General features: G+C 37.6%; 1 long non-coding RNA gene across 5 annotated transcripts in view; it reads right to left on the bottom strand.

Annotated features, from left to right (window-relative positions):
* The window catches only part of LOC111183562 (uncharacterized), a 152,985-nt gene that overhangs the window by 102,713 nt on the left and 23,310 nt on the right, over positions 1 to 26,962 (bottom strand). For all 5 annotated transcript variants that reach the window (XR_016392734.1, XR_016392737.1, XR_016392735.1 and 2 more), the window contains exon 1: positions 1 to 26,962. This exon is cut by the window's left edge and continues 23,699 nt beyond it; it is cut by the window's right edge and continues 23,310 nt beyond it. This is a non-coding gene — a long non-coding RNA (uncharacterized LOC111183562).

The raw sequence follows: 26,962 nt of genomic DNA, 5'->3' as shown, positions 1-26,962 counted from the left end.
AAATTTAACTATTTATTTACTTACTTATTTACTTTTAGGCTGCATTGGGTCTTTCTGCATGCGGGCTTTCTCTAGTTGCGGCAAGCAGGGGCTACTCTTCGTTGCGGCGTGCGGGCTTCTCATTGGAGTGGCTTCTCTTGTTGCAGAACACGGGCTCTAGGCATGTGGGCTTCAGTAGTTGCAGCACGCAGGCTCAGTAGTTGTGGCTCGCGGGCTCCAGAGCACAGGCTCAGTAGTTGTGGCACATGGGTTTAGTTGCTCCACAGCATGTGGAATCTTCCCGGACCAGGGATCAAACCTGTGTCCCCTGCATTCACAGGTGGATTCTTAACCACTGCGCCACCAGGGAAGTCCCCACTGTGATTTTAATTCACACTTCTCTGAAGAATAACAATATTGAGCACTTTCCCATGTGTGTTTACCCATTGAGATATCATTTTATGTCAAGTACCAGTTCAAGTATCCTATCCATTTTTTCAATGGGTCATTTGTCTTTTTCTTATTTACTTGTAGTTCTTCATATATTCTGGATACATATCCTTTAATGTTTATATATATTTTAAATATTTTCTTCCCATCTAATTTTAATGATGTTCAAGTTATCACTTTTTCCTTTATGGTTAGTTTTTTTTTTTATGTCCTGTTTAAGAAGGCTTTGCTAATGAACTTAAGATTTATTAATTCACTGAGAAATTAGAAACAACCAAAAAACAGTTTCTATACCCCTGCCTGACAACAAATCCATCAACCTACCTGCACTTCTACTCATAAATTCTGCCCTCCCTCCTGATACAATGGATGGGTTTTCCTTACTCCTTACTAAGGTCAAACTTGCTACTGCTTCTCATCCCCTCTCATCTCTAAGACCTTCTCTCTTGCCAGTATCTTTTTTTCTCTTCTTCATCATCAAGTTTTCCTTCTCTACCAGATCATGCCCATCAGTATACAAACATGCTGTGATATCACCCATTGCAGGAAACCAGCAGGAAGTTGATGGCACCAAATTAGGGTAATGTGAGGAGGATTCATAAAATGGCCATTTACAAAGGCAAGGGCAGCGGGTAGAGAAAACATGAAAGATATAGAGTACCACAAGGTTTATACAATGACAATGTAGCCAAGCCTAAATCCCTAGTGAAGACTCAAAAAGAGTCAGCCAGGCAGAATGACTATTGAGAGATATAGTAAAGGGAACCAGGTGATGGTTACATAAGAATTTTCATTATGAGTAGTCATTAAATTACAACTATATTTTTATGCATTTACAAATAAAGGTGTGCTATAACATATAAATAATATATATTAAAATTACTTTTGGAAAGTAAACATATACAATTGTTCAGCATTCTTATATTAAATAAAAAGAAAATAGAGATTTCACAGTGATCTTTTAATTTATAGTGACCAAATCTTAATATAGCTGGCTTTTGCAACGTGAATTGTTGAAGTTCATCCTATCAAAAGACATTACTGAGGATCTATTTTTGAGGATAACATAATAATAATAATATCTTATTTTTATAAAAGGCTGTTGGCTTGTGTCATATCTTATGACCATCAATTCTAAATCTTGCTCTGTCTGGCACTCTAAATAATTCCCATGCATTGTAATATTATTTCCACAGTTGGTTTTGACAAATGTTCTAACAAATGCTATTTGAAAATTTTACAAGAGGACTTAGGAAGGAAGTTTTACGGTTATAAAATTTTATGCTTAAAAACTAAAAATGTACTTTTATTGTTGCAGACCAATGCATGCAATTAATCTCTTGGTGAAGAGAACATCCATTAGGCTTTATCAGGGAGTACAGTTAAGAGTGGCTTAGCAGGTTGCAAATAATAGATCATTCCAACATTCCCACTTCCCCGAGTCATCAGACTCACACCTCTCTGGTATTCCAGAGAAATTTCAGTTTTTCAATTTTTTAAAATCTAGGCCATCATTGAGTTTATGCTTAGATTTGCCAACCCTGCAGAGGATAAATTTCTCAGGGTCCCACTTCTTGAACGAGCACATCAAATCTTCACTCTTTGGTGGTAAACCCATAGCAATGCATTTGGCCACTTGAGGTTTATATCTCATCCCCCTGTTCAAACACCCTTAGAATTCACCGCCACATGCTCCCCAGGCTCCTGTGATGTGAATTGCAGAAGTCTTATATGCTTTTGGTCTATAGGTTATCTCAGGTCTGAGCAGCCCTTCTATTTAATCCTCCTAGCTATGCTGGTTTCTAAATCTTGTAACTGCCCTGGAGGCAGTAAAAGTTGGTAGGGGTCACAGCTGAAGAGAACTGGCATCAGTTTGAGGGCTAGTGCCTTAAGTGTAGCCACCGAAAGACTTTTATGGAAGTCCGTCAATAGGCAAAGGGAATTAGGTGAAGTTCAAGACTTTTTGGTCTTGCCTAGGTCAGCCCAAATATCTCTATCCTATTTCTCAGGATATTTTTCTTCTTCCCCACTAGTGCCCTTACCTTAGTGTAAGAGACTTAGTGATGTCTTCAACTCTGCAGCCTTATAATCTGTCCTGGGATTGATCCATAGTCCTATCTGCCCTGAAACATTAGGAGACAAAGCATTCTTTCAAAGGTTTCATAGAGATCTTTCAGTTTTCCATGTGTGTTCTTTACTGGATGTCCATGGCCTTTAATTTTCCCTATGTATGCTCTCCAGAACCATATTAAAGAAGGCTGATGATTCCACCATCTTTATAATCACTTTGTTGCTACAGTGACAAAATTTCACTTTCCACTTTACTCCATCCACTTTATTCCAGTTACTCAGGTAACGGTGTTACCTGAGGAACTGATTCCACTGCTTGCTATGGGTTACCCTGATCCTTGCTCCCCCACTCCACTATTCCAGTAGATTTTAATACTTGGACATATGAGAAATGTCATCCAGGAAAACTACTTTGAGGATCTGTTTCTTGAAGCCACTTAATTTAAATCTTCTTTGAGTTACTATAAAATTGTGCTGTTTTAAGCCACTAAGTTTGCCGTACTTTGTTACAGCAGCAAAAAGAAACTAGTACGTCAATTAACAATTGTTATTTCAGAACAGCCGCCTTCCTTCATTTTACTGAATGGCTAGAGTTTAGTTACCTCACAGGGCAGTTTAAATTTTTTCATTTTCTTTTCCTTTTGTGGGACTATGGCTCAGCAAATTCTAAAGGAGAACAAAAGAGTATTTATCATCATTAAGTTGTTTACACTTTTTATTGAATGCTTCTCTTGCACTCCAACTTTCTCTCAAAAGCACACACACACTTTTCAATTATAACCCTGGAAGTTATTACCCTGGAAAATCAGTGCTATTATTTTTCATTTTAAAACTAGACAAAGTTTTAGAGTGGTTTAGCTACTTGCTTAAGGTCAAGCAGTTAATATGTGCCAGAACCGCAAGTCAACTCCCAGAACTGTAGGAATTCAAAATCCATGTTCATTTCACGATGCAATGTGGCTTCCATAAGAGCCAGCAACATTACACTATAAGCATCTTACATCATGCTCATCCTTCCTTTCACATAGCAAGGAAGAGATGTGCACGTAATAATAAAATTTAATGCCTATTGAGTAGGATTTTGGAGGAGAGGGTGTCAATGAGCATATTTTCCCATTTTTATCCCAGCCTTTAGTTTCAACTTACCTCAGTTTGCCCCAATAAAATCTGTGATTTTTCTTAAAGAAACATTCTTATCTGATGGAAATACTAAACACAAACAATTGGAATATTCAGAAATTCTTCAATCAACAAATCTGCCAGTGTCTAATAGGAGCACTGTCCTAAAAGGTGTGAAACTATTGAAGTGTAAAAACTCCCACTGCTAAGGCTCCCATGGAGTTTATTTTAAGTCCTATTGTGAAGAAGGAGGAGGAGAAAGAGGAGGAGAAGAAAACAACATAAGTAACCTATTCAAGCGCAAGTGCTGTAACCACTAACTCATCAGTCTGACACTAGAAGTTATGATCATGTGAACCCAACCGTCACCCTCCTGCTGCCTTCTGCTATTCCTGATAAAGTTAAATGTCAAGACAGTGCAGGGCTGACATCAACTCTTCTGATAAACATACAAGAGCCACAGACGGTATGGGTGGAACTTAACCTGCATTCCTGAATGGCTCCAGGAAAGCTAATCCTCCCTGCCAATGTCACTGGACTATGCTAGGATAGAACAACTATCTAAACCACTGAGTTTTGAAGATTTATCCGCTAAACCATTAGAAATGTTACCCTACAGAATAAAAGCAATTTTCAAAATAAGAAAAAAAAAGAGAAACTTTTAAGGAATCACAGAGGTACCGTAAGCAAGCACAGAATCTAATCTCTCAATCACAGCCCTGGACCATATTAAATCAGGGTGGATCCAATACTGGGTCTTCTAGCCCTGCTTTATGAACTTCAGAAGATCAGACAATAGATGTGAAGAATTGAAATGGGATTAACTCATTTTCAGGGGGTTCAAAATATCACTTTATATCTATTGACCGTGGAATTTGGAATGTACACTCTAGAAATTCTAAACTGGTATACATATTTATCAAAAACATATTCCCACCTATGGGCCCAGATGACATCAAAGTGGTATCAACATTGACATCAACTGTGAAAATCTGTTTCACTAACATCCAATTTTATTGTCTCCTCCCTCCCTCCACATCTATAGGGTAAAACTTAAAAGAACTATAATGCCACATACTACAGGATCTTGTCATTGAGATTCTGAGAGAGAATGTTTCCTTACCACAATACATTCATTTCTCAATAGTGTGTTTTATATTTTGCTTCTGTAACTGGCCTTACACAAGTAAGAAAATTGAGTTCACGATCATGTTTTACCCCCTTGAAATTACATGGTTCTGCTGCTGTAAATAACTCTGAGCTATTTATTTATTTCATTGAGTTACTTATTTATTTATTTCATTATTTTATTTATTTAATTCACTGAATTATTTCAGTGAGACACTGAATTATTTAACTCTATAAATAACTCAGCATTTCACCTCTATCAACAGGAATCTACAAGTGACTGAATGGTCACCTGCACAGAGAGTTGTCAGAGTGATTTCTCCAAGATGAGAAATGAGCTGGGCAACCCAGCTTGCCCAGGTGAGTGGGGCACAAAGGCTCACATCCATCATATCAACCCACTGTTGCTATTTTCTCTTCATGCCATTAACCAAACAGCAGGACCCAGACTACCAACCTTAAGTTGCTAAAGTGATATCAAACAAGGAAGCCGGTTAAGATGCAACCACTCACAATTTGAACTAGAATCTATGAATCAGGATTATGATGAAGAACAAATGTCCCTTTGTCAGTAAAAACATTTTTTTTTTTCGATAGCAAAAAGAGCAAGAGTGACACTTGGTGGTCAATACAAGGTATCACAAAGGACCACACCATGGGAAATATTCTCCTCAGCAACGTCGCTCTGGAGTTTTGAAGGTAGGGGAGAACTGCGCTGTTCATAGTGAAACAAGACCCATGTGTACAAGAATAGTATTACTCTTGCTCTGGTTAGTAGCTAACTATTAGAAGTGACAACATACTGCTGCTATTGCAAATAAACAAGTCAGTGTGTCCAAAGAAGGACATTCCAGGAAAGAAGAAATATAGGCATTAGAACACTAATTCAGATAACCATTAAGAGTCTTGAGAAAAACCTTATGTGATAAATAACAACTTTAAATAAAGCAATTATCTGCCACTGCACAGAACTTGGTCTCTCATTCTCACACTCTGAACTTACCACTCTTCCCAGGCAAATGCCTCTAACCCTTGTTTAAATCAAAACCCATCCTATTAATATTTCTTAGCATAACCGAGTTAATTTCCAATCACTCATAACTACCTTCTTATCTTTTATCAGTTCAAGCCCAGACCAAAGAAAGGGCCCATTTTAAAGTATTTATCAAGTAAATACATGTATAAGTGAACGAAAAAGGTCAAGCAAATGGAAACCAGAATGGTTTATGAAAATATCACTCCAAGTACGGGAGACCAAAGATAAACAACTTAAAAAAATTTTTTTTGTTTGTTTTTTCTGCATTGGGTCTCCATTGCTGCACGTGGGCTTTCTCTAGTTGCAGTGAGTGGGGGCTAATCTTCGTTGCGGTGCGTGGGCTTCTCATTGTAGTGGCTTTTCTTGTTGAAGAGCAAGGGTTCTAGGTGCTCAGGCTTCACTAGTAGTGGCTCATGGGCTCAGCAGTTGTGGCTCGTGGGCTCTAGAGCGCAGGCTCAGTAGTTGTGGCACACGGGCTTAGTTGCTCCGCAGCATGGGGAATCTTCCCATACCAGGGTTCGAACTCGTGTCCCCTGCATTCACAGGTGGATTCTTAACCACTGCACCACCAGGGAAGTCCGAGCTACACAACTTTTAAAACATAGCTTTCCAGGAGCAACAGGGTACGAGAGTTACCAAGGGATACCAAAAAGGGCTACAAGTCCATCCTTATACTCTGGAAACAGAGATGCTGGGAAATGCGTTCTTGTGACTTTGTGGGTATTTATGACTAAAGTGACCATTCAGGATGTAGCCCATGGCAGTGGTTCTCAATCTTGGCTACACATTAGATTCAAGGTTTTAAAATCTTTTCATCTAGGCCACAACCCAGACCAGTTAATCAGAATTTCTGAGGTTGGGATCCAAGTGTGAGAATTGTTTAAAGGTCCTCAGCTGACTTAGTTGTGCAGCCATGATTGAGAATCACTGCGTTGAGAGAGAATAAGAATGGTGTACTCAAACATTTTGGTCTCAAGATTTTTCCACATTCCTTTTTTTTTTCTTTTTTAATTTTTGGCTGTGCCACGTGGCTTGCAGGATCTTAGTCCCCAGACCAGGGATTGAACCTGGGCCCACGGAAGTGAAAGCGCCAAGTCCTAACCACTGGACTGCCAAGGAACTCCCAAGATCTTTCCACATTCTTAAAGGTTATTGAGAACTCCAAAGAGCTTCTGTTTAGCTGAGTTCTATATATTGATATTTTCTAAATTAGACATTAAAACTGAAATAAAAAAATTATCTATGAACTCATTTAAAATAATAATAAATTCATAATATGTTAGCATAAACAACAAATATTTATGAAAATAACTATATTTTCCCAAACCAAAATATTTAGTGACAAGAATGGCATTGTTTTACAATTTTGCAAATCTATGTAATGTCTGACTTAGGAGACATATAGATACCCATGCCTGCTTCTGCCTTCACTCTATTTTAATATGCCACTTTGATAGAAATAGATGAAGAAAACCTGGTCTCCTTCAGATACATAGTTAGAAAAGGAAGCAGTATTTTAATTACTTTGCCAGACAACTGTGGATCTTCTTTGATACTTCATTAAAATTCAACAAGTGAAAGGATAGTTGCAGTGTGGAATCTGAACCCACATCAGTGAGCTTTTTGTACTTTGTTACATTAAAATCCTTTGGTAAATCTTACCATTTAAATTGATCTTTGACCCAGGCATGAGTTAGCAAAATTATGCTTCGTTCATTTGGAAAATATTGTCTTATTAATTACCCAGACCTTTTAAATATTGACACAGTTCATTATCAAAAAGTCAATTTATTTAAATAATATCATTCTGATCTGTATTATTTTAGGGCAGGCAGGCATTAGGATTGTGTTTCTTAGACTTCCAATATCTATATACTACTCGTGACACTGTCAGTGGACACGCAGATAAACAATTTTCGGAAATGCTTAAAACAAAATGGTAAATATTAAAATAATATTTTAAAACTATTAAAATAATATTTTAAAAATAAAAACATGTGAATGTTTTTAAAAATTCTTTTAGGGGATTTTTGAGCATTAAAGTTTGAAGGCCACTGAGTTGGAGTATTTCTAAACCTTGCCTTTCCCCTTTCCCATCTGCCAGTTTAAGGCTTTATAAAATAGTGCAAGTGTTGTGTGGGGTTTGGGGGGGATTTGATTTTGTTTTGAGAACACATGACCTCTATTAGGATCTAGAAAGAGCAGAACTCTGCCCACTGGAAAGTTTCCTATTGCTCAGGCAGAGAACTCTGAGTCCATCATTCCAACTAGGTCTTTACTCATATATACCACTAAGGACAGAATAGAAAATCACAAGTTCACACACAAAAAGAAATAAGAATAATTTTTAAAAGCCTATTCTGGGCTCCAAGCACAGGACTCCCAGTCCTTTAAATTTCAATTCTAGAGCCAGCACGACAAGTCTCTCTTCTTTGGTCTTTACTAAGGAGAGATAAGTAGCTATAGCTAGAAATAACCAGATTAATCAAATTTTAAAGTATTTTTACTAAAAGGTCAGTCTTTATTATAATAGTTTCAGAAAATGATGATTAATAATTGGCTTTCGACACAAAGAGGCCCTAAATACTTTGTCCATTTTACTCAGCCTTCTCTTGACCTTCATTAGTACCTAGGGACAGGCAGTCTTTGTGGTACCAGATCTATGGGGCCTGTATAGGGGAATGGGACTTCTTAGTGTCAGTGTCAGATAATGGCTGTTTGCCTGGTCACCTGAGAGGTTAGAAATTCACCATTGGAAATTAAATCAAGTATTTTAGACCCATAGACATTTGTCAGCCAGTTTCGTGGAAGTGTTCTATCCCTGACTTCAAGCTCTCTGGGATGCAAAAAAGGGATGGGAGGGGCTGGGGTAAGATAGTGGAGTAAAAGGAAAAGTCCAGTTTCTCCAAGGCCTTGGGTAGCTTGGACTGCCAGCTTGCCCAACAGCAATCAAGAACCGTGCCTAGTTTACTTCTGTATCCACATTACTGAGTACACAAACTGGTTCAGAGTCAGGATTTCATCAACTATGTTTATTTCTAACATATCTCAGCTCTACATGTCACAGGCAATGTGTGTTATTCCAGATCCTCAGAACTTTGTAGCTCAAACTCTTAAATAATTGTTTGTGGGCATTTAAAAACTGCTTGAGAAATTTTTACAGGGTAAAATTTAACACTTTAACTATAATAAGTAATTAGCTCTTGAGATTTCCCCAAAGAGTGATGATAATTTGTCTTAAAACTTTAATGTGGCACAAGAAAACAAATGTAAACATGAGTTAAAGATGGAAATGAGCTACCTAGAGATGAATGGAATCTCCTTCTCCAGTGATATTTAATAATGGAACAATATTGAAACTCCCCAGGTTAGAGTAAAGAGGAATTCTGCCTATGGACAGTAATAATAGCTACCAATTATTGTGCCTTTGCTACTTGTCCAGTACTGTGCTATATCTGTATAATAATCCTATAAATACTCATATCCCTTTCACTGGGGAAGAAACAAGGTTAGAGAGGCTAAATGACCTGCCCATGGCCAGAGAACTGGTAACTGGTAGAGCAAAGATTCAAACCTAGATGTTAACACAGATGGGTTCCAGAAGAATCTCCAGCTGTGAGATTCAGTGGTTGTGTGCCAATCTCCCAGGAGCCACGAGAATGGCTTGCCCATAAATGGACTGTGTGGCAAAGAAGAGAGCTGGAATGAGCTGTGTGGGTGGCAACCATGTGCAGCTGAGCCCTGCACAGTTCTGTGTGAGATTTTACTGCACTGTGAAACTCCAGCATCTTTTCCTGTGGGGACCACTAACTGATTCAGCACATTGATAGGCTTCTCACTGTTCAGCAATTCACTAAAAGCAAGTATAATATAAATGAGCCAAGCTTGGTTAAGTCCATCTATCATTTAAGATCAGTCCAATTTGACCCAAAAGTTTTTCAACTATTCAGTTGCCAGTTTAAAGAATAGCTTTTGGAACAAGATTGAGAGTAGTGCAAAGCATTTTCCACATGAAGAAGTGCATGTCACAGCTGGGATTTCAATTCTATCTGTAAATTGCTTTTCAAAGAAATCCACAGTTAACATGTTCAATACACGTTTGATTTCTCAAAGTCTTAGAATGTAACTGTCATAGTTTTCTATGCCTCAGTCTATTCTTTTGACACAAAAGAAACTAATGAGATTCAGCTCCCCAAAGGCAGCTGTTATTGCCACAATGGTCGTAGTTATACCCTGTGACCCAAAATTCATCATTTAAAAATGTATAAACACTTCCTTATAATCATAAGATAACAGGATCTACAGAAAGTATCAGGTCACCAAGTGTTATTTAAATGTAGATGGAAACACCGGGCCTGATTCTAAGGTAGGAAAAGACCAATTAGCACATGATTGAATCAGAAGGATCTATATTTGGTTTTCCAATACCTTGGCCATCGCAGTCTTGTTTTTTGCCCCATGGCAAGCCAGATCTAGTCAGTCACTCAATAAACTGAAATTTTGAATTGTTTTGAAACAATTAAAACAGAAGGAACACATTTTTAAAAAAACACACACAATGTATAAATCTGCAGTTGTCATTTGTTTCTTAGTCCTGATGGCAGCAGTCAGGGTCATATATGAATATGTCCAGTTCTATGTATGAAATTTATCTCAGAAAACTGGCCTAAGATTTGGCAGCTGTGGAACATGGCTCCATAGCACTGCTCTAAAGCATTGCCATTTCCTACCCAAATGACCACAGAAAAGTCACTTAACCTCTTAAATGAAGTATTTATATTACTGCAGGCAGTTGCCATGAGAATTATGTAGAATAATATACATGAAATACTTAACACCATTACTGGCACACAGTAAATGCTCAATAATGTATAATATTAATATATGTTATTAGACTTCATAGAAAACTAATATAAATCTGTAAATTCACAAGAGTGGTCATTAGAGTCAAATAGATCTTCTTTCAGATCTAAACTCTACTACTTCCTGGTGGTTTGACTTTGAGAATGTTACTTAATCTCTCTGAGTCTCACTTTTTAAATTCCAATTCTTCTTTGTGAAGAATTGAGTTCTTTTTTTAAAAAGCAACATGTTAGGAAGCATCCTATAGAAGAAAGGCATGCTTAAATTATGCTACTTCTCAAATTTATGTCTCTTCCATGACCAAGGAAGGGGAGTACATGAAGTGGAGGTAAGGTGAGGGGAAGTGAGAATACCATTCAAGTGCAGACTCTAAGGGTTGTATTGTTTTTAGATAATATTTAAAAACAATAACACAACTAACTCGAAGTGAAGTAGAAGATAGATGGACCCCAGGCTGAGCAGCTGTAACCCATCTCCTGCTGACACTTGGAGATAAGATAACAGCAGCAACAGAGTCTTGATTGGGTAAAAGACAAAGCAACAACATTTTTCTCATTCTTGTGGTCAAGAGAATTTCCCAGCCCATACCTGCGCAGAGAAAGTCCTCAGGGGTCAAAGGAGGGAGGGGGCACCAGCCCATAATATGTCCTGCTAACCTCCTAGAAACCCTCATGCTGGAATCCATTTTGGCTGAAAGATGCACATACATATCAAGGAGCGCCCTGAGTCAAGACCAAATATGGGCAAAAGCAAGATGATTGGCCATAGATGATCCAGAAGACTGCCCCCATATAAGCAACCTAAGCCACCCCCATTCCATGCAATTCACTCTGAGTTAACCCATGTGTTCTTCCACATATACTTTGCCTCTAATACATGTTTTATCTGCTTCACAATCTCTGTCTCTTTGCTGAATTTTTTCTTCAAAGAAGACAAGGAACACGGTCCTGCTTCAAGCCACCATACCCCTTGCTCCCTGGCCCCAAGATCAAACATTTGTCTTCTTTTTATCATCACTATGGTTAGATGTGGGGTATAAATGGGCCACCAGATTTTGGCCTCTTAAGGGTTTTATCATTCCAAGTTTTAAGCTTGCCCTTATTGGAAAGGGGCTATTTTATTTGATTAATACATTTCCTTCTCTCTTGTATTTAAAATCATATCATGTGTAATATGTGAAGGTAGTTTTTTAAGTTGACTGCTGAAATACTACCATTTCCTCATATGAAGACTTTTCCTTTGTACAGACTTTATATGAGCATTTTGTACTAGAATGAAGACATTAGAGACATGATGAGTCACAGCTTAACAAAACTGTCATCAAGAATAAGTTCAAAGCAGTTAGCACTCTCAGACAACCAGTCAAGCAGTTAATGACTAAGAAAATCCCCTAGTTAATTTGTCAGTTGAAATCTCAGTAGTTAGGAGCTTCATATAGTACATGGCCTGTATCCTACTCAACAAACTATCATCTAAAAATCCTGGAAATGGCTAATGGGTAGAAATCCTTTCCCTCCCCTCTGGAATTGCTGCTTTCTGTGAAAGAGTATTCCTATCAATGCTCCAGTGACAAGGCTGATGAACAGCAGGTACAGAAAGACCAACAGCTTGCAGCCTGCTTATGGCCCCAGAGAGCCCCATGTGGTGAGGAAGGACATTACTGCCATCTTGGCCAGGGACCCATGCCAGAACATGTAAATAAATACATGTCCCATGCAGAATTGACTTCTGTGACTATTCTTACTGAACTCAAACTGCCAGAGAGTCAGAAACACAATTTGGGCATAAAATCACTTCTAGGAAGTTCACATGTATGATCTAAAATATTTCCAAGTGGTCATATTAATCCAGAGAACAATAAGAAATCTTCCCAAGATCTTCTGAGGGTAACATACACCTGATGCAAGGGAAGCAGAAGTTGTCCACCACCACTAGAAATAGGAATGGCCCTCATTGTTCAGAGGCCCTCAAGCCCTAGAGTTTGGACTCCTGCCTACAAGTATTGAAACTGCTTCAACTTCAATGTATGAAGAGAAGAGGAAGGTATGGACAAACAATGGAGGGACAGATAGCAAACGGTCAGATATAAAATAATCTTTATATTCACAACCGAAGAAAGCGGAAAATGGGCATGGGAATGACAACATGCTAAAATTCATCAATTACAGAATCTGAATTCTGTATACTTCATCTAAAACTGTTTTCTTAATGTGCCACTGTTCTGGAGAAGCTCTCTGAGAAATTTGATCAGATACTTACACCTCTCTCCTAGACTCCCAGAAAAGTAGGTCTGAAAGGGACTTATAAAGTTTCTAATCCAGTAGCTTCATCTTAGAAAACTAAAATCAGAGCACTAAGCTGCTTTCCCCAAGGTTATAAGCAGTGAGCACGACATCGAGCAGCGTCCATATTCCCAGGCCCCCAAAGCTGAAGAGCTTGCCGAGGCCTTCCTGCCACTGGCCCAGGTAGAAACAGTCTGCTCCAAACCCACCGAGGGTGATGGTCAGAGCCAGAGCAGTAGACCACTTATAACCCGTCCAGTTGTAGTACAGCATTTTTGGAAAAGTACGGTTACCCGGGCAGTGGATGTGGTCCTGCACGGTGCAGTTGGCTGTGTAGCGCTGCCAATCAATTGCATTTTATTCTTCTCTGTAGAGATTTGTTATAAAGACCTGCCCTGCAGCCCCTGATTCTTCAGGGATTCTCACGCTAACTTCCTATGCTGAATTTCCCTCTTAGGCAACTCCCTAAACCTGCTCACAATCAATCACTCTTATGCTAAAATTTACCTGTCCTGTGCCTTATTCTCTCAAAGTCTCAGCAAACATTTGGCTGAAAGTCTGTTAAACCTATCTATATACACCAGAAGGTTTCTTAACCTATCTCCACTTAGCTGACTCTCCAGTTTAAGTGGCACTGTCCATTCCCTCTTGTGCCCTCCGCATGTTGAGGACCTGAAGCTAGCCTACTAACGTGTGTGAGCGTGCGTGGTATGTGTTTTGCAGTATGATGTGTGTGCACACAGCATTTTTTTTTTTGACAGCAAATAGATAGGGGACAGTTGAGAATTTCTGTAATATCTTTCTGGTTTCACAGTAGTGATCTTACCAAAAGCATGAACACAAAGTAAAAGAGCTAATTTTTGTATACTCCTACTTCCTCTTCACACTTTGCAAAAGCTACTAAAAGCTAAAGTGTTAGAGACATAAAATTTGATTACTTTGTGATGGAATCTGTAAGCTCAGAAGGAAAGAAATTATAAGGGAGGGGAAATGAGTAGAAGAAATAGAGTCTTGCTGACCACTCATTGTCTTAACTAAGCATATCCTCTGTTTGGAGCTATTTTTCAGTGATGCACCATGGTTTTTATATCTCCCTGGTTTTTTGACATTCTTTCTGTTTTTACCTTTGCTTTCATTAATTTTGTTACAAACATTTTTAATGTGTTGAATCCCAAACATTTTAATGTGTTGAATTGCTCCCAACACTTAATTTTTATTAGAATGATGAAAATGTTTTACCTTTCATTTCAATTCTCTGGATTTTATAAAGTACATAACCTTTCTTATTTCTTGGGGGAATATTTCCTTCCAAGTCAAGAGAATGTAGGCTATTATTTTGAGGGAAAGTCAGTTTTATTTCGGTAACCACCACATTGATCATGTTTCTAATTCTGTCTACCTGAGCACAAAGCAAATTAATCCTGTTCTTGGGATTACTGACAGATTGGAAGAAAATACAAAAACTGTCTCCTGAGAAGATATAACTTATTAAAGTGCTGTCTTAAGATCATTTAATAAATTCAGAACCAACTACTTGTCACTGGCAAACCAACAGAACCAAACAGAAATATGAACACCATATCACCTAGATTTTAAGAAATGCTCTCTTTGACCATACACATGCATTTCCAGGACCCTATCCAGAATACAGTTGAAATCATTGATCTAGTCAGTATCAAAACTGGAACAACGATCTACGTACACCATATCCCAACCTAGTCCCCTTTCAACTGCATAATGCAACTTCCTCCTTTTTCAAAGTTTGTCCTCAAGGCACAAGACATCCACCAGATTTATCCAAGTTTAGTGAAACATCGAGTCAATTCAGTGAATCAAAATTATCTACACTGGTTGTTTGCCCAAATAGACTACCTGACTGACCAAAATTGTTGCTCCAATAACAGCTTATAGAAATAGCTAGTGAATAAGAAATGGCAAGGTGGGTCTTTCACTGGCTGAACAGAAAGTATAGTACCTCAGGGACAGGAGATGCTCCTAGGCTGTCCTTTGGGACTTTTCACTCCTCTCTGAGCATCCAATGTCTTCTTTTTCAACTTCAGGTCAGTCTAGGCCCAATATATATACAAGGTAGGTAAATTAACCCTTTTTTTCCTATTTATTTTATATTAGACACTGCTGATTGAAAATAAAGTCTCCTTTGAGCAGGATTATGCATTCCTTTAGTTTTTCCTACTACATCAGCTGAGATACCTCACAGTGTGCGTGGAAACAGGGATATGAGTATGTGTGTGGTATCTTTTCCTCTGTATGCTCCCCCAGCAAGAAAGTCACAGGGATCATCCAGATTCCTGCTAAAGCTGGTAAATTATTCTGGGCTATCTGTCCATCTGAACTTGGGTGAACCAAGACGTGAACAGCAAAAAAGAGGAAACTTTACAAGTAGCCATTCAAAGGACTTGCCTTGTTTTACCAAAATTTATTACAGAACTGCCTTAACATCTTCAAATTGGAAACTAAAATCCATGGGGGACAATCTGTAGAACATAAATAAGGTCCCTTGAGCAGTTTCAAACTTTAAAACTCTTTCATTTTTATAGTCACCAGCTTATTGCTAGTGTAGCTTTTAGCTAAGTTTTGCAAACTATGCAAACCTCTCATCCTAGTCTAAGTAATTCTGCAACTTTATTGATCCTGTTGAATGTGTGACTGATCACTGTAAGACCTTGTGCTTGGGAGCCAAACTCCCAAAGCAAGTTTCCCCAGGTTTTTGTTTGGCTAACCTTGAAGTAGTATGCAAATACCCAGGCATACAACTGGATATTTGGATTTCCTAGACCAGTATTTCTCAACATGTGGTTCACAGACCAACAATGTCAGAATCTCCAGATGTTATTTAAAATGAAGATTCCTGGGCTTCAGGCAAACTATGGCATCAAGATCTCTCCTGAGGGTAGAGGAGGGCAGAAACCCGCACCTTTAACAAGGACTATAAGCCACTGTGATAACTGACAGTTATATATGAGAACATATGTGTGTGTATATATATATATATATATATATATATATATATATATAAAATCAAGGAGAGGGTATTTTGATTGTGGGATGGGACCTTTGGAAATGTATTTTCAGGAAGGATTTCAGGCTTAGACCATGTGACCTGAAGCTCTGACCTTCAAGGTCCAATGTATCAGGTACTTAAACTCCTCTATTTCCCATTAAATCTAATGCCTTCTTTAGAAGAACACATGGCAGCCCTTGTTCAGATGAAATTTGAATAAAATCTGAAAATCTTAGAAAGTACATTATGACAAGTCTTTAGACATTCATCAATTTAACATGTAATTATCAAACACCCATCATGAGTAGCCATTGTTCTTGGCAAGAGAAATGTAGTAACAAACAAGAAAGATGATGTGTCAGCCCTCATGTAGCTTATATTGATACTTTAGTGAAGAAACAAATACACCCATATATATGTTCAGATTTTCACCACTGCTGTGGAATAAAGGAAAAGGATGATGACCTACAGAGAGAATCAGATGTAGGTGAGGGAAAGGGATTTAGATAGAACATTGAGATAAGGACCATCCGAGAGGTGTGACCTGAAGAATGAGGTAGCCAAACATTTCAGGCACAGGGAATGGTAAGCACAAAAGCCTAAAGAAATGGAAAGTAGGTCAGTGTAGCAAGAACCCTGGTGACCAAAGGGGAGAGTACGGGTAGACAAGTTTTGAAAATTAAGAATGTAAGGCAAAAAAGATGACTAATGTGATGTTTGTAGTCATACTAGTGTATTATCTAACAAGTTGCCTAAGAATCATCTGACTCTTGGGGGTTGTAACTCACTATTTACCATTGATTAAAACCAGGGACTTTTTATCTCTGTAAAGGTATATATTAATTTACCAGAAACCGATAAACTGATTTCTTCCTGGTACAGCAAATAATCCCAAAGGCTATGATTTTATTTTTCTGTAGTATTTAACCCATGTTATATCTAACTTACCATTATTATTCCAACTTTCTTTGCTTTTATTTTTCCACTGATCATTCTTCCACTGATACATTTGTGTCTTACATCCTTCTCTGAACCAACTTTTTATCTCACTGGTTTCCTCATTAATGAGTTAAATAATTGTTTGAAAATTATACTTTTGCAGTTGAGAGACAGGCAAGAGCTGCTCACATGGGGCCTTGTAGGCCCTGAAATGATTGCTGGGTGCCTGTTGGAGAATGGGTATGGAGGAGGAATGGCAGCAACAGAGAGACCACTAGAAGCCTACTGCAGTAGTCCGAGCAAGAGATAAAGTCAGGCAGAAGAGGGAAATTCTGTGGAGACAGAAAGAAACAGATACAGTTGAGAATAAACTTTCAACCAGCTATTTAGTGAGGTTTTGATTTAATGGACTCATGGTAGTAGATGAATTTTGATATGTGAATAGTGGGGTAAAGGAGGGGAAATGTCAAGAAACAATTCTATTAGATCATGAAAATCTTAGGAGGGAAACCCAGAGTGTAAGGCCATTTTGTAGGACATGAAACAACACAGCTTGATAAGGATGAGAAATAAGGTTCTTGTTCTTTTCTTTTCAGTCTGTCCTACATGAGATACATGCCCAGATAAATTGATATAATAAAAATAAAACATAAGCTAAATTTATAAAAATTTAAATTTGCAAAGAGTAGAAAGAGAATGCTTACTAAAGTTCAGTGTTAAAGCTACAAAGTAGACTTAAGTAGACATTATTAAATGCATGAGCAGGAAAAAAAATTAGGACTCCAGAGAATATGTAATAAAAAGCTCTTCATAGACTGGGAAGAAGTTTAGATAAGCAAGAAATCTATTTTACTAAACATGTTTAGGAAATGTATGAATATGTGACTCAGCATTTTCTCCTGGCCATGATTTTTGGGAATAAATTTAGTGAAGGAATTGTGGAATTTTCCATTTATTTACCAAACTACTGGGAAATTCTATTTTATATGATTTATAAAATCTCCACATCACTATCACAAAATTCATTTACTTTTCACTTGGGTCTCAATACAATCAAGCGATTTTCTTTTGTGTTCATTTCTTTTATCTAAGCAACCAATCGATCAGGTGTTTTTCATTCTACTACTTTAGTTTTACACTAGTACATTTTCTGACAGCAAAGCCATAGAGAGATGGCTTTGAGAGTTAAGAGAGATTACTAAACTAACCTACCATATTAGAGGTACAACAAAAGAGAATTTACTCTCGTTGATAAATTAAATTTTGTCTTTAAAAGCATGCACGCCCCCGAATACCAGGAATATGACTTACAAATGAGAAGTCCTTGTTCAGATTAAGCTCCCATGCATTATATGTCAAAGTTAAAATATGCAATTGCAAATTACAAAGACATATTCTGTCTTTGTATATTGTGTCATTTTGGTACATGTAGTGGGGAAAGCATGAAAGAAAAAGAGCTCATATATCAACAGTATCACTGTTGTATAGTTATTGAACCTTCATAAGCAGGAATCCCCAAGTGATTACTCAGTGCTGAAGGTCTGGATTTATCATATAAAGTATCCATCAAAACCAAGATGATGAAGGATAAGCAGCTTCGGTGTGATTAGTAGGTACAGGAACACAAAACATAGGCGATTAAAAAAGCCAATGGGTTTTATTGATAGAGTCAACCTCAGCTCTCAGCAAGGCAAAATACTCATTCAGTCAGCAACCCATTAAGCTGCTTGGGAAACTACTTCTCTGCTCCAGGTGAAAAATTAGCATGAGCTTGTAGATGATAGGACATTTAGCAAATTCATTCGTGAAGTTCAATAAGAAATATTTTCTTGAATTAAAAATCATTATTTCTTGAAAGAGACTAAATCAAGACAGTCCTATAATGAAGGGATAGGATTTTATTTCATCTAGAAAACCCCCTGAGTTGAGCTGAAAAATTATACTGAAGCTGCTATAGATTCACTTAAGAAGGAGTTGCATAAACAATACTAATCCAAGAACCTGCCTGTAATTCTTCCTGTTCATTGATTCTGTGTTTGTGTCTGTCTGTCTGTCTTAGGGCAGCCAGATTTAGCAAGGAAAAATAGAGAATACCCAGTTAAACTTGAATTTCAGATAAACAACAAATAATTTTAGACATAGTAAAAATTATTTGCTGTTTATCTGAAATTCAAATTTAACTGGGTTTCCTGTATTTTGTCTGGCAACCTAGCATGCCTATGTATGTATGTCTCTGTGTATTCAGTTTTCTTGTTATAACTACTGTTCTCAACACAGGAACAACTAATATTCACACAGATGACAGCCTTAGAATTATAGAATTTAGAGCAGGAAGAGACATAGACATAATATATTTTAATAATTTTATTCTATAGTTAAGTAAACTGAGACTCAAACAGATTAAAAGACTTGTCAAGATCCCACAGCTAGTTTATATACAGAGAAGGAACTAGAATATAGTTGTCCTAGATTCCATTTCTTTCTCTTTCTAGTACCATGTATTTTCTCTCTTAAATCTGAACTACCAGTTGGTTTTTCAGTGACGAATTTTGGCCAGACTAATTACTTCATTAGACATACCTATTTATGCATCATTTTGTTTTCCGTATATGGGATGAAATACACACACACCCATATACATAAGCGAGAAGGAGAGTTTCAAGGCAACACATTATATAGAAAGAACATTTGTTGTTTGGGGCTGCCCAGAATCCATCCCTCCTTTAAGTATTAGCACCCAAAACTCGTTTTAGGGAAGGACCTTTTCCTCCACTGAATATAGTCTGACAGGGCTATTGATCAGGACACCCTTCCTAGCCAATGGGTGAGCACGTGACCGACTTAACAAGCTAAGACAGTTGACAGTTTTCATTTCCCAGCCCCTGCCAGACATCAGTTTTAATTGTGAGGCAATAGCCAAAGGACTATTCCTCTACCCCTACCCTACCCAAGACAAAGAGATGGTTTCAGGTCATCTATTACAGTAGAAATGACTAAGCAAGACAATGGAACAGTTCATACTTCCAAGACCCTTTAGAGCTAATCAGTTCCTTCTATTTAAAGCCTGGTTCTTCAGCTCTTTAATAGTCTTCCAATAAACTACCTGTTTAGCTAACAGAAGCAGAGTTGGCTTCTGGCTTCTACTGCTTGCAACCAAGGAACTCTGACTGACACACAATATTTATATATTTCAAATAGAAACTGAATTGTAATGCTGACATGGAAAGAACTTTTAGTGTCATAGGCAATCCAAGAACTGTGAGATGTAAAAGAAAGAATACTGAGTCATTGAAAATTTAAAATACAGTCAGTCCCCTACATACGAAACTTCAAGTTAGAAACTTTCAAAAGATGCAAACGTGCATCTGGTTCCAGCAAGGAACCAGAACCTGTGCCATCAACATCAGGCATGAATGAAACTGCAGCTTGCCCTCTGTCTCCTAATGCTGACGATCCTTCAGCTCTACTATCCCCACCCTCCTCTCCCTCCTCCAGTCAGTAACTATTCTTGCTTGTTCACTCGATGCCAGCCCCTGTATGCCAGCTGTGGTACTGTACTACTGTACTTTTCAAGGTACTCTACTGTAAGATTAAAAATGTTTTATTTTTTCTGTTTGTTTTTTATGTATTATTTGTGTGAAAACTGTTATAAACCTATTACAGTACGTACTATATAGCTGACTGTGTTAGTTGGGTAGCTAGGCTAACTTTGTTGGACTTACAAACAAATTGGACTTATGAATGTGCTGTCAAAACGGAATTCATTCACATGTAGGGGACTTACTGTATATACATTTTACTTGTGTGAGTGTAAAACTGATCTGAAAAACATGTTCAATTTCATAAAATCAAAATTCAAATTGTTATGTAGATTGTTATTAATAAACTTCCAAAGATCTAAATATAAAAACTGAAGTTTTATAAAGCTTGTAGAAGAAACATAGGAGAAAAATGTTTTTACCTTGGGTTAGGCAAAGATTTATTGAAAAGTCACAACAAGCATGAACCATATAAAGAAAACATTGATAAATTGGACTTCATCAAAACTGCAAACTTTTGCTCTTCAAAAGATACTGTTCAGGAATTGGAAAGACAAGGCACAAACCATAGACTGGGAGTAAAACTTTGTTAAAAAAAATCTGATTTAAAACTTGTAGCCAGAATTTTTAACAAAAAAACCTCTCACAACTCAATAATTTAAAAAAAAAACAATAAAAATGAGCAAAAGATTTGAACAGACACTTCACCAAAGGAGATACAGAGATGGCAAATAAGCATATGTAAAAATGTTCATTCCTAGCTATTAGAGAAATGAAAATTAGAAACAAAATGGAAAAAAACTCACAACCAAAAGGAACCTAAGGATTCATGACAACTTAATTTGTTTTTCTAGATAGCATCCTAGAATATGGGAAAAACTAAGGAAATCTAAATAAAGTATGGACTTTAATAAATGATAATGAATTGGTTCATTATTATAAAAAATATGCTATCTTAAAGTAAGATGTCATTAATAGGGAAAACTGGGTGCAGGGTATATGGAAACTTTCTACATTTCAATAAATCAAAATCTTTTAGTAAACCAAAAACTGTTCTAAAAAATAAAGCCTATTACACACACACACACACACATGCACACACACCTATTAATGGCTAAAATTAGAAAGGGTGACTATAGCAAGTGTTGACGAGGAGTGGAGTTATTAGCACTCTCATATACTGCTGGCAGGGATGTAAAATAGTACACTTTTTAAAACAGTTTGACAAAGCAAATATCTAATTTAAAAATATAAACTTTTATCCAGAATATATTTTTAAAAACTCTTACAATTCAATAGTAAGAAAACAATGCCTGAAAAGTGGACAGAAGATTTGAACAAATACTTTACCAAAGAAGGTATACAAATGTCAATAAACACATGAAAAGATAATGAACACCATTACGCATTAGGAAAACACAAATTAATAACCACAATAAAATATTACTACACTGCTAAAATGGCTAAATTTGAAAAGACTTATGATACCAATCACTGGTGAGGGTACAGAGCAACTAGAACTCTCACATATTGTTGGTCGAAGTGCAAAATAGAATAATAGTATAGCCCATTTGGAAAACATAGGGATGACTAATAGCCAGAACCTGGAAACAACCCAAATGTGTATTAACAAATGAATGGATTGAATGGATAAACAAATTGTAGTATACCATATAACGAGATTTTACTCATAAATAAAGGAGTGAACTATTGATACATGCAAAAATGTAAATGAATCTCAAAACCATTATGCTAAGTAAAAGAAGCTGGACAATAAAGTGATATACTATGTATTTTGTCTACATGACATTCTGAATAAAGCAAAACCATAGGATGGAAATCAGAGGCTGAAGGATAGGAGAGGAGATTGACTGCAAACGGGCATGAGTCACTTTTTGTGCTGATGAAAATGTTATATATCTTGACTGTAGTGGTAGTTACACATTTAACAAAACTCACCAAACTATCCACATGAGAAGAATAAATTTTATTTTATGTGAAGAATACCACTAAATACCTTTTAAAAAATGGAGGCAAACATTACAAAGAAAAAAAAAAAAACACAGTTCCAGGAGAGATATTAAAAGGAATCTGACAGGGGCTTCCCTGGTGGCGCAGTGGTTGAGAGTCCGCCTGCCGATGCAGGGGACACGGGTTCGTGCCCCGGTCCGGGAGGATCCCACATGCCATGGAGCAGCTGCGCCCGTGAGCCATGGCCGCTGAGCCTGCACATCTGGAGCCTGTGCTCCGCAGCAGGAGAGGCCACAACAGTGAGAGGCCCGCGTACCGCAAAAAAAAAAAAAAAAAAAAAAGGAATCTGACATATGTTAGTGAAAACATAAAGGCTTTCCCAAGGTACTAAAGCTGAAGAACTTTGAAAGATTAATAGAAATTTATGTAGTAAAGGAGAGACATGACAGGTGTACACAGAGAGTGTTCCAAATAGGGAGTGCAATATGTACAGAGGATTGATGGCAGCAAGAAACATTGCACACCCTGATCTGGGGAAATGACAGTAAGCTATAGTAGCTGGGCATAGAAAGCAGTCCTAGACAAAGACACGGACAAAATTTCACAGCATCAGGTATAAAAGATGGGGCATAGGTTTCCAGCTTACTGAACTGAATGGACAATGGTACATCTCCTAATGCAGGGACAGCAGCTTTGCAAAAGAAGATCATGAGTTTGTTCTTGTATATGTTGAATAAAAGGTTCCTGCAGGTGCTACAAATACGACAAGTAAGGCGTTTGGAGAGTTGAGGTTAAACCATATAAAATTTCTAATATTCAACCACCTTGACCTATAAAAGGCAACTCATGTTTGGATCTAGTAAGTTCCTAGAGTTCCTATCCAACCAAGAGTGATATTATTGCTTTCATTCTTTCTAAATAGCAAACACTAACTATTCTTCAAGCAAAATTATTATAACAACCACACTTCATAATATAGAGCCATTTATTAAGAATATATAAGGTTCAAAGTTCCATATGATGTAAAATACACTTTATGCATCATATATTTTTGGCAGTAGTTATTAATCATTTTCTTTCAAAACAAATTAAAGTAATTATGATCCACCACAGAAGATGATATAAATAACTAAAGGCATTTAGAAAAGAAGCAATTCACCATTGGACATTTGCTGAAAAATGATTCAAGTATGACTCACAGTTGCTCCTCTGAGATCAGTTAACTGCTTCTACAAGTCAAACTCCAGCATCTGTAAACTCAAATAATCTATCAAATTCTTTCTGTTGTAATATTTCACCAATTACCAATTGTAAAATTTTACCAATTACTATTCAACTGTAGGTAGGCAAATGCAATCTAATCACCAACTCCATAACAGGAATAGGTTTCAAGAGATAACAAATAGGCTCCTGATCAAGATGAAAAAGTATAAAAAAGAATGTGTGTATATGTGTGTGTGTGCATGTGTGTATGTATAACTGAATGACCCTGCTGTACAGCAGAAATTAACACAACATTGTAAGTCAACTATACTTCAATTAAAAAAAAAAAAAGGTGGAAGAGTAGGAAGAGCCTGAGCTTACCTTCTGCCATGGACACACCAAACTACAACTACATATGGGACAGCTATCTCTGTGAATGGCCTGAAGACTACCAAAACAGTTCTACGTCTAAGGATATAAAGAAAAGGCTACACTGAGATGGGTAGGAGCAGGCAGAGATGCGGTCTAGTTTGAACCTATACCCCCAGTGTGGTGACCCACAAGCAGGAGGGTATCACAACCTTGGAGGTTCCCACTGAGGAGCAAGGGTTCTGATCCCCACCTCAGGCTCCCAGCTCAGGGGACCTGCACCAGGAAGATGAGCCCCCATAATGTCTAGCTTTGAAAACCTGCAGAGCTTACCTCCGGGAGAGCTGGAGAGCTAGGGAAAAGGAAGATTCTGCTCTTAAAGGGCTCCCATACAAACTCACTTGCTCTCAGTCTGAGCACAGAGGCAGCCTGGGTCATATGAGGAGGAGAGATTCATTGCTTAATTTTAGGCCATGTGTTAGAGGCTCAGGGATCCGGTGGAACTTTCTCCAGGGACAGAAGCAATAGCAAGAACATTTTATTTTTCCTTTTTTACTCTCCTTCCACCTAGATGGCCTGGGTCTGGCAGACATTTTTTTTTAAACTTTCCACCAACCTAGCTAATACCTTGCATCCCACCCTGGTGTTCTTCTGAATACCAACCATGCTTAACCCATCCACCTGGGCTAACCCCTCCAAAGAAACTCCCACCCAGCCCCACCCAGCAGGCCATCTCAACAAGCACCAGTGACGCTCCAAACCCTGCTCTGCCCCATCCAGCAGGTGGCCCTGGCCAGCACCAGCACCCCCTCCAAAACGGCTTCCACTCCTAGGGTCCAGCCTTGCACACCAGCTCACCTACAACAGTTGCAGCCAGACCTCACAGCCAGTCACACTGAGCGACAGACAGCCTTGTGCATCAGTGGATCTATAGTAGTCTTGGCCAGACCTCATAGATAGTCAGGCTGAGGACGAGTGCCCACCAGGACATCCACAGCAGTTGCATGCAAGCTTCAAAGCCAGGCAACCTGGGGGCCAATCCTGTCTAGCAGCAGCAATCATGGCCCAACCATAACAGGTGTGTGCATGCAGCCTACACAGAGTACACACCTGAAGACCTGGCTTTAATAATGAGGGGGGATTGCACCATTGGGCCCCACTAGACACCATCTACATAAGCCCATTCTTTCAAAACCTGGAGATGTAGCTGATGTACCTAATACATAGAAACAAAAACAGATAGTTAGACAAAATGAGGAAACAAAGGAATACCATTTAACAAAAGAATAAGATGAAACCTCAGAAAAAGAACTAAATGAACTAGAGATTACCAGAAAAAGAGTTCTAAGTAATAGTCATAATGATGCTTACCAAATTTGGGAAAAGAATGGATGAACTCAGTGAGAACTTCAACAAAGAGATAGAAAATATAAAAAAGAACCAATCAGAACTGAGGAATATAATTACTGAAATGAAAAATATACTAGAGGGCATGAATAGCAGATTAGAGATGCAGAAGAAAGGATCAGTGATCTAGAAGAAAGGGTTGTAGAAATCACCTAACTGGAAGAAAAAAAAAGAAAAAAGAATTTTTTAAAAATGAGGGTAGTTTAAGGGACCTCTGGGCCAACATAACATTCACAATATAGGGGTCCTAGAAGGAGAAGAATGAGAAAAAGGGACAGAAAACCTACTTGAAGAAATGAAAGCTGAAAATTTCCTGGTGAAGGAAACAGACATCCAGGTCCAGGAACCAAAGAGAGTTCCAAACAAGGGGAAACCACAAGGACCCATACCAAGACACATTTAAATTAATATTTCAAAAGTTGAAGATAAAGAAAGAATCTTAAAAGCAACAAGAGAAAAATAGCTAGTTACATACAAGGGAACCCCCATAAGACTATCAGCTGATTTTTCAGCAGAAACTTTATAGGCCAAGAAGGACTGTCACAATATTCAAAGTGCTAAATGAAATAAACCCTTACAACTAAGAATACTACACCCAACAAAGCTATCATTCACAATTGAAGAAGAGAATTTCCCAGACAAGCAAAAGGAGTTCATCACTAATGAACCGGTCTTACAAGATATGTTAATGGCACTTCTTTAAATGGAAAAGAAAAGGCCATAACTAGAAGCAAGAAAATTGTGAAAGAAAAAAATCTCACTGGTAAAGGCAAACATATAGTGAAGACAGTAGTAAAATCATCTATATCTAAAATAATTAGTCAAGCAATACACAAAGTAAAAATATGACCTCAAAAACATAAAACATAGCAGGGGGTAGTAAAACTACAGTGCTTTTACAATGAGCTCAAACTTAAGTGATCATCAACTTAAATAGACTGGTATACACATATGTTATTCTATATAAACCTTATGGTAAGAGAGAAGAAAAAAGGAGCAGAAAAGAACTATAAAAACAACAAGAAAACAATTAACAAAATGGCAATAAGTGCATGCCTAGCAATAGTTACTTTAAATATAAATGGACTAAATGTTCTAATCAAAAGACATAAGGTATCTGAATGGATTAAAAAAAAAAGACCCATATATATGCTGCCTACAAGAGACTCACTTCCGATCTAAAGCTACACACAGACTGAGAGTGAAAGGATGAAAAAAATATTCCACGCAAATGAAAATGAAAAAGCTGAATAGGAATACTTATATCAGACAAAATAGACTTTAAAACAAAGACTGTAACAAAAGACAAAGGCATCACATAATGATAAAGGGATCAATACAATAAGAGGATATAAAACTTGTACCATAAGTCCCCTACATATGAACGAATTCTGTTCCAAGAGCGCATTTGTAAGTCCAATTTGTTCGTAAGTCCAATGAAGTTAGCCTAGGTACCCAACTAACACAATTGGCTATATAGTATTGTACTGTAATAGGTTTATAATACTTTTCACACAAATAATACATAAAAAACAAACACAAAAAATAAAGAAAACATTTTTAATCTTACAGTACAGTACCTTGA

The sequence above is a fragment of the Delphinapterus leucas genome, chromosome 3 (genome assembly GCF_059928025.1).
Source record: "Delphinapterus leucas isolate spDelLeu-1000000601 "Yukka" chromosome 3, BTC_Dleu_Yukka2, whole genome shotgun sequence".
Lineage (NCBI taxonomy): Eukaryota > Metazoa > Chordata > Mammalia > Artiodactyla > Monodontidae > Delphinapterus > Delphinapterus leucas.
Note: the sequence above shows the minus strand (reverse complement) of the source record. Positions and strands in the feature narration are given on the sequence as shown.